The sequence below is a fragment of the Canis lupus genome, chromosome 22 (genome assembly GCF_048164855.1).
Source record: "Canis lupus baileyi chromosome 22, mCanLup2.hap1, whole genome shotgun sequence".
Lineage (NCBI taxonomy): Eukaryota > Metazoa > Chordata > Mammalia > Carnivora > Canidae > Canis > Canis lupus.
This window is the reverse complement of record NC_132859.1, coordinates 33089601-33110925: the sequence shown is the minus strand read 5'-3', so window position 1 is coordinate 33110925 and position 21325 is coordinate 33089601. Positions and strand designations below refer to the sequence as shown.

Sequence of the window (21325 nt, the reverse complement as noted above, 5' to 3'; positions counted from 1 at the left end):
AGAGCTCCAGAACATATTTATCTTATAAATGAAAGTTTGTACCCATTCACCAACATCTCACCATTTCCTCTACCCCCCATTCCCTGCTCCCAGCAACCACCATTCTACACTCTGATTCTATGAGTATTTTAGGTTCCACATATAAGTGAGATTGTACAGTATTTGGCTTTCTGTATCTGGCTTATTTCACTTAGCATAATGGCTTCCAGGTATCATCCATTTTGTCACAAATAGCAGGATTTTCTCTTTTATGGCTGAATAATATTCCACTGTATATATATCACATTTTCTTTTTTTAAGGGTTTTATTTACTTATTTATTTGATAGAGAGAGAGACCACAAGCAAGGGGAACAACAGGCAGAGGGAGAGAGAGAAGCAGGCTCTTCATGGAGCAGGGACCCTGATGTGGGGCTTGATCTCAGGACTCTGGAATCATGACCTGAGCCAAAAGTAGACATTTAACCGACTGAGCCACCCAGGCACCCCCTTTATACCATATTTTCTTTATCTGTTCATCCATTGATGGTCACTTAAATTGTCTCTGTATCTTGGCTATTGTAAATAATACTGCAATGAACATTGGAGTGCAGATACTTCAAGATATCAATTTCATTACCTTTGGATATATACCTAGAAGTAAGATTACTATATCATAAGGCAGTTCTATTTTTAGTTTTTTGAAGAAACTCCATAATGTTTCCCATAATTGCTTACCAATTTACATTCCCACCAACAGTGCATCACAGTTCTACTTTCTCCACATTCTCAGCAGCATTTGTTATCTTGTCTTTTTGAAAATAACCACTATGAGTTGTGAGGTGATATCTTATTGTGGTTTTGACTTGCATTTCTCTGATGATGGGTGATGTTGAGCATCTTTTCAAGTACCTGTTGGTCATTGATGTGCTCTCTTTGAAAAAATGTCTGTCAGGTCTTCTGCTCACTTTTTAAATTGGATTGTTTAGGTTTTTTGCTATTGAGTTTATGAGTTTCTTATATATCTTGGATACTAACCCCTTATCAGATGCACGGTTTGCAAATATTTTCTCCCATCCCATGGGTTTCCTTTTCATTTTGTTGATAGTTTCCTGAGCTGTACAGAAGATACAGAAGATTTTTAGTTAGATATATATTCCCACTTGTTGATTTCTGCTTTTGTTGCCTGTGCCTTTGGTGTTATATCCAATAAGTCATTGTCAAGGAGCATTTTCTCTATGTTTTCTTCTAGGAGTTTCACAGTTTCAAGTCTTAACCCATTTCAAGTCTTAAACCCATTTCAAGTTGAGGTTCTTGAATGACTTAAGGATGCAATTTCATTCTTTTGCATAAGAATATCCAGTCTTCCCAGCATTGTTTATTGAAGAGCATATCCTTTCCCTACTGTGTATTCTTGGCACACTTGTCAAGTATTAGTTGACTTTATGAGTTTATTTCTGAGCTGTCTATTCTATCCCACTAGTCTATGTATTTTTATGTAGTACCATACTATTTTGATTATTATGGCTTTGTAATATAGTTTGAAATCAGGAAATGTAATGTTTTGGATATTTGGAGTCTCTTGTGGTTCCATGAGAATTTTAGAATTTTCTTCCTATTTCTGTGCAAAATGCCATTGGAATTTTGATAGAGATTACATTGAATCTATAGATGACTTTGAATAGTATGGATATTTTAACAATATTAATTCTTCTGATCCATAAACAAAGGATATCTTTCCATTTACTTCTGTCTTCTTCAATTTATTTCGACATTTTCTGTGTAGAGGTTTTTCACCTCCTTTGGTTAAATTTATTCCTGATTATTTTATTCTTTTGATGCTATTATAAATCACATTTTTTAACTCCTTTTTCAGGCAGTTTACTGTGACTGTATAAAAATAATTTTGTATCCTGCAGCTTACTGAGTTCATTAATTAGTTTTAACAGTTTTTTTGTGGAGTCTTTAGGATTATCTATATATCAGATCATGTCAGGGGCTCCTGGGTGGCTCAGCCAGTTAAGCAGCTGCCTTTAATTCAGGTCATGATTCCAAGATCCTGCTTCTCTCTCTCTCTCTGCCTCTCCCCCTTTCTCTGCCCCTCCCCATTTCCCTGCCCTCCCCCTCCTTCTGCCCCCACCCCACTCATACTCTCTTTCACTATCTCTCCCTCTCCAAAATAAATAAATCTTTTTTTTTAAAGATCATGTCATGTGCAAACATAAGGAGTTTAACTTATTATTTTCCAATTTGGATGCCTTTTATTTCTTTTTCTTAAATAATTGCTCTGGCTAAGACTTCCAGTACTATGTTGACTAGAAGTGATGAGAATGGATACCCTTGTCTTGCTCCTGATCTTAGAGGAAAAGCTTTCGGCTTTTTACCATTGACAATGATTTTAGTGAGCTAATCATATATGGCACTATTGTGTTGAGATGCATTCCTTTAACTAAATTGTTGAGAGTTTTTAATTATAAAAGAATATTGAAATTTGCCAAATGCTTTTCTGAATCAAATGAGATGATCATATGATTTTTATCTTTCATTCTATTAGTGTGATATATCACATTTATTGATTTCCACATGTCAAACTATCCTTATATCTTAGGGATAAATCCCGCTTGATCATAGCATTTGATCCTTTTAATATGCTGTTGAATTCAATTTACCAGTATTTTGTTTAGAATTTTTGCATTTGTGTTCATTAGGGATATTGGCCTGCAGTTTTCTTTTTATGCAGGGTCACTGTCTGGCTTTGGTATTAGGGTAATGATGGCCTCATAAAATGAGTTTGAGAGTGTTCCCTTCTCTTGAATTTTTTGTACAATTTTGAGAAAGATTAATATTAATTCTTTAAATATTTGGTAGAATTCACCAATGAAGCTATCTGGTCCTGGGCTTTTATTTTGGGGGAGGTTTTTAAACACTGCTTCAATCTCCTTACTTGTTATTGGTCTGTTCAGATTTTCTACTTTTTTTGACTTAATCTTGATAGGTTGTAAGTATCTAAACATGTATTCATTTCTTCTAAGTTACCCAATTTGTTGGTATATCATCATTTATAGTGGTCTCTTGTTATCCTTTGTATTTCTGTGATATCCAGTACAATGTCTCTTTTTTCATTTATAATTTTATTTAAGTCCTTTTTTTGGCTAATCTACTTATAATTCTGAAATTTGTTATCTTTTCAAAAATCAACCCTTGGTTTTGTCAATATTTCTATTTTTTTCTCAAAATTTTATTTATTTTAGAAAGAGCACACACCAGCAGTGGGAGGGGCAGAGGGAGAAGGACAAGCAGACTGTACACTGAGGGCTCAGTCCCATGACCCTGAGATCATGGCCTGAACTGAAATCAAGAGTTGGGCACCCAATCAACTAAGCCACCTAGGAGTCCCTCTACTGTCTTTTTATTCTCTACTTCATTTTTTTCTGCTCTTATCTTTATCATTTCTTTCTTTCTGCTAACTTGGTACTTAGTTTATTCTTTTTCTTTTTCCTTGAAGTATAAGATTAGGTTTTTTATTTGAGATTTTTCTTTTTTTTTTTAATGTAGCTGTTTATCACTCTAAACTTCTCTCTTAAAACTGCTTTTCCTACAGCCCGTATGTTGAATTTCCATTTTTGCTTATCTCAAGGTACTTTTTTATTTCCCTTTTGATTTCTTTTGACCAATTGGTTGTTCAGGAGCATGTTGTTTAATTTCCACATAGTTGAGAAATTTTCTCCCATGATTTCTTGTCTGGGTGATCTGTCCATTCATGAAAGTAGAGTACTAAAGTCCCCTATTGTCATTATATTGCTGTTCATTTCTTTCTTTAATTCTGTCAAATTTACTTTATATATTTAGATGTTCCAGTGTTAAGTGCATATATATTTGCACTTATATCTTCTTGATGAATTGAGTTTTTCAGGGGAGGACTTTCTTGGTTTTTAAGCATTTGTAGTTTGTATGTGACTGCTTTTCTTTTTCTTGTTTAAATTTCTAAGTTGATTATATTGTGGAAACATTATTTTGCCTTTAATATTTCAACTGTAGGGAAGATTCCTTATCACCTACTATTGGTCACATTTTATAATGATTTGGGTTTCTTTCTGTTATTCTGTAATTATTATGTTTTTCAAGTATAAAATTTCATACTATTAGATTAACGTTATTAATAATATTCTGATATTCTTTCTTTTTTTTTCTTAAATTTTCAAGGAATGCAAGGTATGTTAAAGTCTTCAACTACTGTTGTGCTTCCATTTATTTTGTCTTGTACTCTGTAGTTTTTAACTTCAAATATTTCAGTGCTGTGTTACTTGAAGCTTAAAGATTCATGATGGTTATATTTTCTACCAGATAAATAATTTTAAGACACATGGAGGGACGCCTGGGTGGCTCAGTGGTTGAGCATCTGCCTTTGTTCAGGGTGTGACCCTGGAGTCCCGGGATTGAGTCCCACATCGGGCTCCCTGCATGGAGCCTGCTTCTCTCTCTGCCTATGTCTCTGTGTCTCTCACGAGTAAATAAATAAAATCTTAAAAAAAAAAGACAGATGGAGACTGAAACATTGGACCAACAGGTGGTTAATACTACCCCTAATTTATTGAAGCAAATCTCAAAACTAAAGACTTTTGGTGACAGGTGTACCCGTGAATGAGCCAGGGACAAATGCATGTAGTAATAAGATGCTTTATTAATGAGGAAAAGTGACATAAGAATAGACCAAGAATATATGCTTGGTCTTCTAATCACTTCTTCCTGGAGTTTGATTCTTCTTACTCTAAGTTTTGTGAGAAAGGGCAGCAACTGTGTCATATCCGTGTATCCAGCAACTAGCACAGTGCTCTGCCCTTGTCCTTGGTAGATACTTGGGAAGTAGTTGTGAATTAATGAATTAATTAAATAATTAGAGGTAAGACTACCTCTGGAGATGCCAAAATACATTAATTAACTAATGCAGAAGTACCAAAATTCCAAATATGTGTTACGGACCCCAGTAATTGGTATCAGCATTTGTCCTACCTCTGCATCTAAATATGCCACTTCTTACAAAGCAGACAGTTGTGTTTTATATTCCTTCAAAAATTTTGATAGACTTACCCCAGAAGCCAGAACATAATATATTAAGCATTCCTCCTGAATGTGTACAGATTTCTTACTTACTTTATGATCCCGACTGAGAAGGCATAACAGGCATACCAGAGTTGGGATTTTGTAGCCCTGGCCTTTGTCTAGTTTCTGGGTCAGAGGTAAACAGCCCCTGCCAGAGAGATTCAATCCCAAAGCAGAAATGACAAGTTGTACTTGTGATGAAGCAAAGTCACATCCCTCTGAGAATTGAGTTCCTCATGTTGTCATGTGAAAATACTAGAGACCAAGTGTCAGTTAAAAATAACAATTCTTTTAAAATATGAAGCAGTATGGGGGCAGACCAGAAAGAAAATGTCAAAATATCAGTGGTTAACTCTAGCACAGGTTTTAATTTTTTTTCTCCTTTATACTTTCTGTGTTTGCAAACATTTTCATGTGAACAGGTATCATTCTTATACTTAAAAAAAAGTTTAGAAATGTAATTCTTTGAAGTCTTCCATTCTAACTACCCTTCAGCTCAGGAGTTGTAATTTCTCACACTTGCTCAGTTCCTGGCTGGAAATAATAATAATTTCTCACACTTAGCAGGAGCAGGTTTGAATTCAGTCACTGCTGCTGGTTCTGGTACTGCAGTGTTGTACAACATTGCACATGCTGCTAACATGCAACATGCTACAAGTTATGCCATTCACATCCAACCACCAGGGTACAGGGAAGAAAACAGAATCATAGTAGTTAATTCAAACAGAAGGATTTAGTATAATTAATTGGTTATTGTACTAGTGCTGGAGCACCAAAAGAACAAAAAGGACCACTGAAGTAACCCAGCTGCAAGAAGTAGCTGTCACCCTTAGATATGTGGTTACTAGGATCTAGCTCAGAGAAGCAGTCCTATGGATCTGGCACTCCAACCAGCTGCTGCTAGAACCTCTGTGGATTACAAAGAGAGTACCTCTGGAGATGCCAAAAGACATAAGAGGTTAGCCACTGCCAGTAGTCACTGCTAGCAGATGCTCAGAAGTGAGGGAAGGAGAGGTCATGAGAAAAAGGAGATGCTTTCTCTCTTCTCACCTTCCACTCTCCCTCTAGTGCCTCCTATAGGCAGAATCAAATAGAATGCCCTCTGGCAAGGGACTGTGGGAATGAGTTTACAAAGTCCCAGCTCCAGAATCACAGCAGAAAATAGAAGAGTGGGTTTGGAGCTGAGGGGCAATTGGTAACCAACTGGCACTCGGCTTTTGGGTTGGAAAGACTGCCATTTTGTAAGGAACAAGCCACCCTGCTTTGTCCATTGTACTGTTCCAGACTTTCCGTTTGAACAACTACGGATGGCCCACTTATCATAGCATTTTACGAAAAGCACCTTTCCTTTATTAAGGAACTATTCACTGGTGAGCCCTTTATAAACTTTTCTGGCAGCATGGATATGGGACTGAACCTGGTAGAGTAAGAGGGGTCAGAACTCAAGGGCAGTTCATTTGCACACACTTCTATCCAGTTGGTATATTTGTAAGGCTTATTCTCATGAACTCAACCACAGAATAATAGGAACAATATCCTCAATCAAATGGAGCAGTGATTATTAATAGAACTTCTAATTTTCTGAACAACCACGTAACCTTTGTTGAACTCGGAAAATGTCTCGTATCTAACAAGAAATGTCTGCCTGCCACTTAGGGAATATGTGTCTCACTGATGCTGTGCTGGGCATGTGAGAGAGTTTCAGACTCATTACAAGTGAACTTTTCAAATCATTTGTGTCAACCTGTCCAAACCCTGTGTTCTATATATTAAAATTTCAACTGCCTAATATTCTGAGCTAGAAATCGTATTTTTTTAAACTAACCCACAGGTACAATTGTTGCTCAGCTCTTGACTTCATAGGTAGCAATAGTGACAATTCATGGTCAGGACCTTCCATTTAGAGAAGATTTAAGCTCAGATACTTCAAAAAAAAAAAAAAAAAACTTGGCTTAGGGGTCAGAGGGCATAACTTTGATTTTTCTCATATAGCAGTGTTTACCTTTAGACATTTAACATCTGTGCCTCAGCACCCTCATTTGTAAAAGATACAATAAGAAGATTGTGAACATCGGATCATATAACCTATTTAAAGGTGCTATAAATGCATATAACCACCAATATTCTTATAAAAGGCAGACAAGTATAGTGATGTACAGCATAAAGTCTGGAACCACAAAACCTGGGTTCAATTCTTGGGTCTCCCATTTAAAAACATGACCTTGGCCAAAGGAGTCACATTTGCTAACTTTAGAACTCTTGGCTGTAAAATGGTGATAGGACTACCTACATCACAGTTTGTTGAGAGTAATAAAAGAGGCAGTATATGCAGGTCACTTGGCAGAATGGCAAGCATAATAAGCACTTAATAAATGTTACATGCTATCACTATTGCTGGCCTTTATTATAATCCTTAGTTTCAAGGGAACCATATATACAGGTACAGGTGTATGGTGAGTAATATTTTAACATATGAACATAAATATCATATTCTTTTTTTCTCTACTCAATTTCATTGAATGTAAATAGAAACTCTATATTTGTTGCTGTATCACAAAGCTAAAGCCCATGTTTGGTCCAGCTCATCTTTGTACTGGAGCTTAAGAGTCCCCGGTAGCTCTTTGTACACATTTGTACATTTCATCTGGGATCTCATCATTTATTTGGTGTTTTAGAAACTGGCTGATTTCTCTTTTACTGAAATCTTTGTTTTCCAATCACTTGGATGTGTTTCTCCTGAAAACCATGTGATTCATTGCTATGTAAGGCAGGTCAAATCAACAATGCTAGTTGATGACCAAGGCCTACTGTCTTTCATATAAGAAAATGGAGAGGCAAGTGAGTCTTGTTTACAATAAACTTTTCTATGACTCTAGAGATGGTACAACTGAAGTGTACCAAATCACATCTGTTAAAACTATCATTTTTAGACCAAAACAATGTTTTTGAGGGAAAATAGAAAAATATTGATTTTTCTCACAGAGAAAGCATTAGTTAAGTCCCAACAGAGAACACCCAAATAGTTCTCATTAATTGTCTCAGTGCTGCTTAAAAGAGTCAGTTTTACAAGTGCTACTGCCCCCAAAGAAGTGGGTTATCCTCTTATCAAATATTTTACACAGTAACAGGCTAAAGATTGGAAATCTCATCCTTTCCTAATGTTGTTAACTGTTTTGTAAAAAAATAGTTGTGCCCTGACAAGTAGTATGTCTATACTATGACCTTTTTGTAAACTACATCCATGCATGGAGTAAACCAAGTTCTCCACAGATAGCAATGGCATTTGGTGAACACTCTACTTACTCCGTTACCCCCTTGCAACCCACTTCACCTACCGCAGCAAGAGAACACAGCTTAACACGCCAGCTCCTCTCTCATCATGCAACAAAATAACTAAGACCCTATGCAGTTAAGTCCTTAGTAGCTGGTACTCAGTTCTCTAGAATCTGTGATTAATGATGCATAACAATAACAACTCACAGTTATTGAGCACTTACTACATATAAGGCCCCATGCTAAGCATTTCTTTTTTTATGAATTCATTTAATCTTCATAACATCTCTGTAAGAGATATACTGTCTTTGTCCTATAGGACAAGTGTACAAATGATACTAAAACAAGCTGATGTACATACTCTATCCAAGCATCCAAACTGCATGGTTAGAATAATTTTAGCCCAATCAACCACACTTTGCACAAGTGTGCAAAGATCTGAAAAGACCCTCAGTTCACACCTGGATCTTGACCAGGAAGACTGACATGACTGACCCTCATTGCAAGGATGGTATAGTGATTTGCAGTGTCTATGTTCCTTAGAGTTGGGGTTTTTTTAGTTAACCTTTCTATCCCACACACCTTCATGGCCCTTTGTACTTCTCCTAGAGTAACAAATACAACATCCTCTAATTAAAATTGCTATGTCATGTCCTCTCTACTGGGCAGTGCTAGCAGAGGGAATGAGGAGGGCTTAGTCATCCCTGTACCCATCATGGCACCCAGCTGAATGATGTGCATATGGCAGGTGGGAAGCAGTAGTCTCAGCAATCAAAAGCACTGGCTCTGGGTTGGCATCCCAACTCCTCCTCTCACCAGCTGGGAGATACAGGGCAAGTTTCTCTGTAACCCTCTGTCTCATCAATGAGCAGAAAACAACTGTGAGTGTCTCTTCCTTCAGTTTGGCTATTGATGAGATATTGGCTGTGTCTTCAGAAATTTCCTAAAGACATAGCAGTCCCCAAGAATCTTTCTGTATCACAGCATTGCTCACATCTTAGGGAATGCCTAGTGAAATGGTTGAAGCCATGACTCTGAGCAGCCTCCTGACCTTTAAACCAGATCCTCTGTGCTTGGGAAAGCACATATCAAGATTGTGAGCAGAGAAATAGGCAGGTGAGCCGAAGGAAGGTTTCACTTTTCCTACCTAATGGAATGTGCTGTTGAGCTCCCAGAGGAGGAAGAAGGGTCCTCACTGAGCAGTCGCTATCCATCATTTTAATCATAACATGCTGTCATTGTTCCATACATGTTACTAGATAACCAGAACATCAGTGAGTTGAAAGAAGGTTCACAGGGCTGCTAGCCAAGCAGCATCTCAGTTCACAGCTGCAGACAAATAGAACTCTGTGATGTGTGGGAAAAGTGGCCATCAGTAGATGGTAAATGTCAACATGGCCAGAGTCTTTCTTGGCATTTTAAGTTCAAAAGTGTCAAATCTGTACAGAGCTCTGTTTCACACCAAGTGGCTGCTTGCTTTCCAAAACGGCCGGTCCTGAAAAAGACCAAAATTTGAGGAGGTGTGGAAGTTATTAGGGGAAAGGAATTTAATCCAAATAAATTACTCATGAGTTAAACCTTGATCAAAAATACTGTTTACATTTCTTTACTAATAGATGTCCCTGACAGCCAATGAAGACTAAGGAAGGCTCTCCCAGCTCCGATTCCAAACTCAAGCCAGGGAAAATCCAGATGATTAATAAGAAATTATAACAGCCTATGTTTCTTTTTCAGCTTTATATTTGACACCTGTATGATACATCAGTTAAAGGTGCATTTTTAACAGTTTTATTGAGACACAATTCACACAACAGAGTCCACCCACTGAAAGTGTACCATTCAGTGGATTTTAGTATTTTTACAGAATCATGCAACTCTCACCCTAATTTCATCTTAAGGCATTTCCATCACCCCCAAAGAACACTTGCTCCCACTAGCAGTCCCTCCTGTCCCTGCATCTATCCTGCCACTCATCCCCACTGCCCCACCTGAGATAACTACTAATCCACTTCCTGTCTCTGTGTGATTTTTTTTTAACCTAGACATTGCCTAGCGGTCCCTTCCCTTGATTTATAATTAGAATCAAATGATAAGTGTTCCCTCAAAATCTGTCATTTTTGAGAAAATTCATTTTCTTCATGCATCACTGAGCCTTCCCTCCTCCATTCAGCCCCCAGCTCCTCCACCACCTACAGAGGAGAACATCGTTCTTCATTTCATGAGTATTTATTGAATGCCTGCCATGTACTGCCTGAACACTTGGGGTAGTCAGTGAACAAGACAAAGGCCATTGGCCTCATGGAGCTGACCTCCTAGCACAGGGAGACAGAACAATAAGCAAAAACAAGAAGAAAAGAAGTGAAGTGTGCAGCATGTTAAGATGTGCTGTGTACTATGGGGAAAAGCAGGAGTGGAGTAGGATAAGGAGCATTGGGAAGGCAGTGCACAGGGAAGGGGCAAGTTACAGCAGGGAGTGGGGTGGTCAAGGCAGACATTTCTGAGAGGTTAAAGTTTGTAAGACTTCATGGAGGTGAGGGAGGTGACCTGAGCAAGTGTCAAGGGACAAGCATTTTGGGCAGGAGAACAATCCCAGTGCAAAGGCTCTCTGATGGGGACAAGGGGAGCAGGGAATTGGTGAAGCTGAAGAGAGAGAAGTAGGAGACCATGACAGAGAATCAAATGGGGCAGATTATTGGTGCCCCAGTGGGGTATTGAGCAGAGAGTTCACCCGCTGGCTCATATATTCTCAAAGGACTGCTCTGACTGCCATGTTGAAAGGAGACCCAGAGGGAGCAAAAGCAGAACAGGGAGGCTTCCCAGACACTATTTTAGAGGCCACATTAGAGCAGCAGTTCTCAACCTTGGCTGTTCATCTGAACCCCTTGGGCAATTTTACAAAACTGAGGCCGGAGTCATACAATACTAATTGGTTTAGGATACAGTCTGGGCCTTGGGACTTTGCAAAGCCACCCAGGTGATTTGATACACAGCTCAGGTTGACATTAGTGTTTTAGGAGCTCTAAGCAGTCTCACCAGTTCGACTTTGCATCTGGGAAACAAAAACCCGCAGCTGGCCCTGGCCACTCCTGGCAAAGGTATGCTGAGAGGGGACCGGAGATCTCACGGCTGCGGGAGGGCCAGAGTTGGAACAGCAGGCAGTGTGTAGAGCAGGATGAGGCTGCGTGAAGCCCAACTTGAGGACGTCCATCCCATTCTTTGCCTAGATCCAAACCCGAGTCTGAATGTGAGAGCTGGGCTTTCTCCCTGCTCTTAACAGAGGACTTGTTGTCATCTATCAGGGCAGAATAGAAGGTTAAGGCTTGAACCTCAGGAAGTGAGTATGTGATTCATTCAACAAGCATAGTGTGGGAATTATAGTTACAGTGTGCCGGGCATTGTGCACAGAGTGGCTGATAAAAAGGTAAGGTCTAACCATCCTTGCCTGATCCAGATGGCTCAAAGTTAATGCCATATAATATTTCCAAATGTGTTATTTGTGGAAAGCCTTTAAATAAGGTGGGGGGGAACCCCTCAGTTGCATATCTGAGCTGTTGGCATTTCTAATTCAGAGGGATGAATAGAACATTATTGTGTTGTATTCGGCACAAGTACAGCAGGAAAAAAAAGATGCCTGGAGCCGTGAGCTGAGCATGAATCAGCAATCTCATTCTATTGTTCAGAGAATAATCACAATGCTGGAGAATGGAATTTAAGAAACATGCAGAAATGCCCTTCCCCCCAGCAGGAAACACACTGGCTAAACCATAGCATCGTGTTTTTTGGCTTCCTGAGCTGAAAGGAATGTAAAAATCTTGGAGAGAATTTAGGGAAAGCTGATTTATAAATATGGAAAATACAACCCGTAAGAAATGTGAGATGATTTAGATGCAGCTTTGGCACCCCCTAAGAAGTGGCATGCCAAGGGAGTGTTTATTCACTCATGATCAGGAAGTAGAGCTGCCCTAGCTTCAGTAAATAACAAGTGTTTCTCAAGTACCTGCTATGTGCTATGTCCCCACCACCCTGGGCCAGGTGGTGGGGAAAAGAAAAGTGGTCCCTACCATTTATCTTCTAATCTTTGGTAATGGGCAGGGAAGTACAGGGATACTATAAGGCAGCAAATGGTTCTCAAACTCCTGCATGCACCAGATTCGTCGCCTGGAGGGCTTGTTACAAACAAGACTGCTGGCCCCACCCTCAGAATTTCTGATTTAGTGAGTCTGAGATAGAGCCTGAGTATCTACATTCTAATGAGTTCCTGGGTGATGCTGATGCTACTGATCTGGGGGACCACACTTTGAGAACCTAAAGAAATAAGCACTTGACCAGAAGAGGAGGGTGAGTGTGGGTTGAGTACAGAAGTCTGCTGGGAAAATGCAATGGTTTTGTTGCCACTTTTTAAATGTCTTCTCCAGTACATAACTAATGGTTTTTGATTAGCAGTATGCTTGGGACAAACCACATTGGCCATGGCTTTGCCACCACTGGGAAGGGTGGCAAGAAGCATGAGTAGAAAGTTCTTTGCAGGCCTGTGAACTCAAACAGGACATATACAGCAGGGTGGTGTCCAGTGACTTCTAATGAACGAGCATGCATGTGGGCTCACAGCAGCAGGTGAATGCCTAGAGGGAATGAGAGTGACAGTAGGGTGACCTACCCCTAGAGTTGTGTTCATACTCAAGCACTTCTCTCCTGACAGAAATTCTCAACGGCATCAGCTGGGAAGCCTCTTTTAGGTACACATGCCTAGGCCCAACCCTGGAGATGGTGAGCAAGTCTTCTCAGCTGATTCTGCTGTGAGATTAAGAACCACTTCCTTCTTGAGATTAAGAACCACTTTCTCTTGGAGTGCCTGGGTGGCTCAGTCATTTAAGCCATCTGCCTTGGGCTCAGGTCATGATCCCAGGCCATGTTGGGCTTTCTGCTCAGCAGAAAGCCTGCTTCTCCCTCTGCCTCTCCTCCTGGCATGTGTGCTCTCTCTCACTCACTCTCAAATAAATAAAGAAAAGAACCACTTTCTCCATGCTTGAGCTGCATACTTAATGTAAGCAGAATGCAAAGCCATCCTCTTTGGAAATGCAAAGCTCCTTCATATTCCATGTCTTGTTGTCACTTTATTACTGTAAGACTTGAGTGTCTCTGATTTGAGAGACATTTAAAACATTAGTGGCCTTCAGAGGAGGTAGCTCACTGTCCACCATCAGAGCTGGGTGCCTTGGTAATCACCTTTCACTGGTCATGTTCTAGACAAAGCTGACTGTGCTGGTCAGGAATGGAGTAGCTGGGTTGCCTGCCCAGTGGCAGTGCAGCCTACCCAGGTGGCACCTCAGTTTCTCTCACATGTTCCCAAATGGTGTAGGCTGGTGACTCCCAAAACATGATCCCTGGAAAGTATAGTCAGATCACCTTGGAACTAGTTAGAAACACAGAGCCTCAGACTCACAGCCCTCCACCCAAGACTGGCTAAATCAAAAATTCTGGAGATGGATCCCAGCAATCTGTTTTAACAAGCCTTCCAGGTGCTTGCCAAAGTTTGAGAACCACTAGTGTAGGTCATATGTGGCTTCATTGCTTCATTGGCATATATGAAGAAACAATACAGGATGGAAAAGCAGGCGACCTGCCATCTATAGATCTGTTGAGATACTCATACAACTCTTCCAGCATGTTTAACATCTCATGCTCATCTGTCAGATTTCCACCTAAGGACTTACTACCAGGCCAGCTTCTTGGCTACCTTTGGCATGCCTATAACTCCCAGTGAAAATGTGACTTTATGGCATTCCCTTTCTTTCTTTTTTTTTTTTTTTTTAAGATTTTATTTATTTATTCATGAGAGAGAGAGAGAGGCAGAGACACAGGCAGAGGGAGAAGCAGGCTCCATGCAGGGAGCCTGACATGGGACCCAATCCTGGGTCTCCAGGATCACACCCTGGACAGAAGGAGGCGCTAAACCGCTGAACCACCAGGGCTGCTCATGCATTCCCTTTCTTATACAATGCAAGGGCTGTGCACTTTTTAGAGACTTCATCACAACTGCCCCTGTGACAAGGGCTCAGGAAACGCTATTGACTGTTGGCCAAATCTTGTTTGTTCCCAACACTGGCTTAAATCCTGCAAAGGCTTTGCCCTGTGTCTCATTCCCTTATTCTCTACTCCATAGCAGTAAGTCAGGTTGACTTGCTTAGCAGCGTTAAGTTGAAAAGTCAAATTATGTGGCCATGGCCTCGCAAAGAGTGAGGGGTAGAAAGAGGTCATGTAAACATCAGCCTTCAACTATTCACTGAGTCCTGAAACTGTTACCACCATGGTTCCCAAATTCTTAACAAAGGCACCCTAGGAGTGCCATGGCAGACACATAGTTACACAAGGGAACATCTTTAATTTTCAGGGGAAACACAGCAATGACTATCAGCATACAAATACTATTCTTAGGTTATTTGGACCTTATTACTTAGCAAATGGAAAGTTTAATTGTTTCTTTTGACCTGGGGTTGCTGTGAAGAAATTACCAAAACACTAACCATGTCATGAACTGAGAAAGCTGGGATCTCTGTGTCCTAGTGCCACTAACTCCTGGAGGAGGGATAGATGGGCTCTTCACCTTCTGATCAGAATATTTTAACCAGACATTTAAGGAAATATATATTCAAGCTTTAATTTAAATATCAGGGAATAAAAAATATAAGAAAATTGTAACTGCATGAATCTTTCAGGGGCTTTTCTTTCTTACCTCTCACCTAGATCTGCCCATCTCAGCTCCCTGCCTCAGTGCTTCACTAGGCTTCCTATAGTTATTTTGAAATAACAACCTAAATTCTCATTCGGTGCCCCAGCTCTTCCTTTATGACTTAAATGTAGTGGATTAATTCTTACAAATTTGAACTAATGATTGCTCTGGTGCATTTCTGAAAATCACCTTTAAAACAGCTTGTTGAAAGGCAAAATCTAGCTGTGGATTTAAGGTCAGCCAAAGACCTTCATCAAGCAAGAAACCAAGGAAGGGGAGAATGGAGACAGTATAAAGTTTCTGAAGTATTTCTTTTTAAGATTTTTATTTATTCATGAGAGACACAGAGAGAGAGAGAGACAGAGAGACAGAGACAGGCAGAGGGAGAAGCAGGCTTCCTGCAGGGTGCCTGATGCAGGACTCGATCCTAGGCTCCTGGGATCACGACCAAAGGTGAAGCTCAACCACTGAGCCACCCAGGTTCCCCTTTGAAGTATTTCTATAGGAACTTTGTAACATAGTCCTCCTCCGCCTCCCACAATTTTAGCATTTAAGAAGTGGTTAACAATTATAACGATGTTTGGGCAGCCTGGTGGCTCAGCAGTTTAGCGCCGCCTTCAGCCCAGGGTGTGATCCTGGAGACCCAGGATTGGGTCCCATGTCAGGCTCCCTGCATGGAGACTGCTTCTCCCTCTGCCTGTGTCTCTGCCTCCCTCTCTCTCTGTGTCTCTCATGAATAAATAAATAAAATCTTTAAAAAAAAAAAAACGATTATAATGACGTTTGTAAGGAGAATTCTGTTTTCATCTTCAAGGAATTTTAGAGACAAATCAGTCTTCATAACACCTCTTTAGGGAAGAGGACTCTTTTTACCTGAGGGTTAAAAATCTACAAGGAGCTCACTGCAGATTCCAGAGGCACGAGCTGGGTCTGGGCAAAGCCATCCCTCTGGGATGTGGATGCTCCCTCTGTCAAAAGCTGTTGGAGAGGGTGGCAGTGGAGAAGTAGGTTCTTGTTTGTTGGTGTTGTCTTATTCATCATCAAACACTTTTAAGAAATCAATAATAAATCGTTTGCTTCAGTCCTAATGTTTTATTTTCACATTCTCATTTGTTGTTTTTCATGCATGTGTCTTAGTGAGTCACCTAACCACAATTATATATTCAAGCATCTGGTGGTTCTGCATGGTACCTTCATTCCTCAGGAGCTATTTAAGTCCCCTGGCATGATGAATTCGTTTTGAGTTCCTTCAAAACACACACACACACACCCACACACACAGGCACACACACACACGTTCTTGATTTTCATTGCTACAGGGAAGCTACCCTACTCTCCACCAGGTGTCAGTAGAAGCAGTTTTAACCACTCTGGCCAAAAGGGCCTCTGTTGGAGTCATTTCTCCTGCTGTGTCAGACACTTCCTCAAACCACCCACTTGCTTCCTCTTAAAAGACTAGCTTCCACTCTGAAAAGTGTTCAGAGCGGATGGTCCACCTGCAGAGAAAGGTAGCTCAGAAGAAAGTGCGTTGTAAACACAGCTGGCAGTCAAGTTGATTCTCATAAAACTTTTACTGGCTGGTTACTTCTTTTCTAGCACTACATTATGTGGCCACAGATAGTACCAAGTTCCACTCAGGGTGATTATAAAATGAACGTAGTGGATGCTTTTAGATTCACAGGGAGCTTTTTGTTTGTTTTAAGCTCAGTCTGAGCCCAAGAACCCCACTCCTACCACTGTCTACCTCTAGTCCTCAAAGAAGAAACAGGATTTTACTCAGGCTGTGGCCCCAGAACCTAGCACACAAGGATGGAAGAATAACAGCATGGGTCACCGTCCACTTTGATGTTATTGACCTTGTCCCTACCCTGAGACCGTTGAACATCCCCAGTGTCATTCTGTTGGTAAGTGGCAGGATCCACACTCTTTCCATGCCACAGTGACTTTTGCCTGGGAGAGAGAAGGAAAAGGAGAATGGAAGAAGGAGAGAAGGGGACAAGGATTTGGCTTGGACAGAGGTTAAAATGAAAAGCAGAAATGAGCCTCACAATGAGATTGTTGAATATGAATTAAAAGGGGTGGGTCGGGTAGAAGTAAAGTCTAATCACTTTACCAAGAACAAAAAAATCAGCCACAGCAAATTAGGCTCAATTTCAATCACAGATCCTGGTTGTCTTGTCTCATTCCCCGAAGGCAAAACACAACAACTGCTGAAAATCTCAAATGAAAATTATAGCTCTGCCATTCAATAGTCATTTGCTGCTGTCTCCTATGCTGGGCCCTAGTTGCTTGCCCACCATATCCAGCAGAGGAATTCTGTCCCTGCCCTCCGCCCCTAGAGGTGATCCATTCAGACGAACATCTGGGCCACAGCACAAGTACCAGCTACTTCTGTTTTTCCACATCTTTAACACGGCCTTATGTTCCTTTTTAACCAGCCCCATTCCCAGTCTAACTGTGCTGGCTTTTTAAATTGTTTCCTCTTATTGATTTTTTTTTTTTTACACAACACTGCCAAATAGGGTTAGTTTTACCAAGTGGAAAAGGTGGATCACAGTGTGGTATGATTTGAATATACTTTGCCTCTGTTCTCTTTTATTTGAGTTATTACTATCATCATAAATTTAACCATTATATATTCACTTCATTGAATCCTAGATTTCTTATGAAAATGCAAAGACTTCAGCAAAGGATAACTGGGACAGCATTTAGGAAGTTATAGAAATGGGAACAAATTCATCTGGGCACCCAACCTTCTTTGTTCTATAACAAATTTAAATGACTGTGAAAGATAAGCTAGAAAGGGAAAAAAAATTTCAAAAGGTAAAATTAAGTCTGGAAAAAGGAGAATGGCAGGTGGGAGAGAGGAGAAATATCACTTCCACTTTATCTTGGTGATAATGGGGTTTAGGAAGGTGGACTTCTGTGTTGTTATGAGTCTTCAAACCACCTCGGGATAGCTCAAAGTAGAGGCCAGATAATAGCTCCAATTTCTCACACCTTAGGGATGTTTGGGCCTGGCCAGAAGATTAGTAGATCATAATGATAGTGACTACAATAATGATGAACTCTTCCAATACCTTATGTTGATATCCTACTTTTAAATCTATAAAGCAATTTCAAATCCCTTTGGCCCTTATCATAACCCTGAAGGGGTAAGAGGTAAAGAGGCCATCTGAGATGGTTGAGCTACTGAGTTGAGACTCTAAACCATCTGGAATGATACCTGGTCCAGGAATCTTTCCTCTATACCTGGGCTTGAACTTGTTCTTAAAAATGTTTCCCAAATGGCAGAGTAAAGTTTTGATGGAAACGGGCCCTTCCCTCTAAGGGGCAGGGGATACAAAGGGAGACTCCAGAAGGGAGAGGATATTCAAAGTGGAGGCACCTGATGGAGATCCATAACCTCATTGCCTTCCTTGAGAGGTGCAGCCCACTCTGAAGGGATGGCCATTTGTCTTCACCCAGCAGTGTTTCCAGATGCCACAGAGTAATGGTAAGGCCAGAAGGGGGCCAGAGTGGGCCAAGCTGCTCTGGCCCCATCCCATAAACCCCAGCAGTACCCAATGCCCCACCATACCAAATAAACTTAGTAAAAACAGTTGCTTGCTATGTAGACACAACTTCAAGACACATCCTCATGGACTGCCCTCCACTCATATTGCCGTGACCTCTAAAATCCAGGAAGAATAGATTATCCATGTTTGTTCAATGTCAGGTGAGAGAGTGGGTGTGTCCTCCTTTGAGAGCCTTCCTGGTGTTAGTGGTCTCAACTTAGAGTCTGTGGTAAACTAACATTTGGGCATCTGACCTTTTACGCTGAATCAAGAGATTTGTCCATGAAAGCTACCCCTACCCCACCCTAGGGCACTTATGGCTTCCTTGGACAGCCAATGAAGCACCTGTTCAAGTGTTAACAGAGAAGCCCTATATATCTTCCTGTTCTGATGCATCAAGCCACATAATACTCCTAGACCCTTACTCCCAAGAGAGCCAAGGAAGATGGCCTTGAAAAGGCCACCAACACTCTCCTCAGAAAAGGTTGATGTAAAGACGTGAGGAGGATGTGATGTTTCATGTTAATTATGTACAGACTGTATAAGCAATGACTCACTGGACCCATATGGAAAGATTTTTCAAGGGGTGATTTTTACAGTTGTCCCTTCAATGTTGTCATTTCTAGAGGGAAAAGGGAAACACAAGGGGATGAATGGGTGTGCAGTCTGGGCAACTGCACTGGGGTTTACAAGATGGAGTTAAACGGTATTAACTCTGGCCCTAGTCTAGCTTTGTGACCTAGAACACTAAGACAGTAAAATAACAATGATCCCACACAAAGAGGTGCCACCCAAGGGGTTAACCTCCTGAGGAGTCCTCCACATTGCAGCAGAGTTCTCTTTCTCAAAGTGGGTCATCCTCTAAGGAGCTTCCTGAGCTCCCTATTTCCCATATGATGAAGACTGAATTCCATGGCAAACCTGTCAAGACCTGTCATTATCTGGCCCCTAACTACATTTACAGCTTCATTATTGGCCATGTTCTCTTCCCTCCCCACCCCAAATCATGTATCCTCTGCCAAGTTGCTCTACCTTTTGTTCTTTTGTTGTTCTTGAGCCATTCTTTATTCTCCACCTGGAAAATATCCTGTCTCATTTTTTTTTTCCTGTCTCATTTTTCAAAGCCAAGCTCAAATGTCCCTGTGGGTCTTCCTCATAGAGATAGAATTCATCACATTCTCTTTAGTGCCTCCAAACATACCTTTTATCATCTGGTCAACTCTTGTGCTGCTAATGTACAGACTGGTTCTTCACCTAAGCCCCCCAGGGGCAGGTAACATGAATAATTCATCTCAGATGATCCAGAGCTTGCGACGGTGTCTGGTGGCATAAATGGAGTGGTCCTAGACCAAGTCCTTGGGTTGGAGGATTTGTCTTTAGCCTCTAGCTGTTTCTCTGAAACTCATCTTTCTTCCACCCAAAAAGGAATCTACTACTGCTTGTAGGTCCTGTTCGCTGTTCCCCTGACCAAAAATAACTCACACTTTTTTGTGTTGCAGGATTTCTCTGCCTCTAGTACCCGTGATTCTTAGTCACACTGCATTGAAGAATAAAGAGGTAGACCACACAAAGAGTGGTGGGCAGCAAAGCAAAGTTTATTGAGCAAGACTATAAAGCTTTCAGAGAGGGATAGGGGCCCAAGAGGGCTGGCCTTGGAGTTTTTTAGATGAAGGGTTTTTATGAGCATCTTTGCTGAATATCTTAAGCAATCAGGATGTGGCAAGTCATGCCAATCAGAGCTTTGGTTATGTATTTGTCTCCCTATTAGACTAATGTCCACGTGCTAATGGTCTTTTTTTGCTGACATCTAGGGGTTTTTGTCTTAACTGCCCCTTGCCCATGATAGTGACAAATGTTTTGTGTTAAGTGTCTTATTTTAGGACATTTTGCAGAAGTCATTTCTGCAAAAGCTGCAAAGCAGAACGCTAGTGCATTCCTGTCTAAGCTGTAAAACAGGATGTTCGTGCTGCTTTATTTTAGCTGTCCTGACTCCGTATTTTCTTGTTGGACCCTGGTGCTGACTACCGAACTGGCCAACTAACTACTAACAGCACATCTCTTTTTCATTCTATTCAATAGATTGCATTTATATCAATTTATGTCTTTTCCATGAGCTTTTGCATTTTAACAATCATCAAAGCCTGCAGCCAAAGCTTAATGTGCATCCACACATGAGTTTGGTGGAGGAGGACCCGCAAATCTCCTGAAAATATATGCCAAATCATGTACTCATCTTTCAAGGGAAGGGTCCTATAACTTCCATTATATTCTTTGAGTAGACCAGATCTTGCCACAACCCCAAACAGTTGAGATCCACCAAGCTAAAGCAATGAAGCTTTAAAGAAGAATTTTAGGGAGAAGCATAGAGCAGGCCTTTGCACATCCCCAAAACCGTATCATACACCTGGCATCTGCTTTGTTGCAGAATGAAGACTCTGGTCTTCTCAAGAGAGGCTTAATCTGTCCTGAGAACAAGAGCAGCTTGAGGTTGAGAGATGGTGCGCCTTTGTGCATTTTTTCCTGCCTATAGGTGTGCATCTTCTTCCACCTAAGGTCAAGCAGAGAAAGTCCTCTGTCTCCTTGGCGGGCCCCAGCAGCATCTCTCCAGCCAGACCACTGACATACTGAATTAACGCTTCCCACATGACAGATCCTCACATATTTGAAGACCGTATGACTGTTCACTTT

General features: G+C 40.9%; 1 protein-coding gene across 22 annotated transcripts in view; it reads left to right on the top strand.

Annotated features, from left to right (window-relative positions):
* Positions 1 to 21325, top strand: part of THRB (thyroid hormone receptor beta) — a 372339-nt gene that overhangs the window by 246345 nt on the left and 104669 nt on the right. The gene's annotated exons all lie outside the window — the stretch shown is intronic.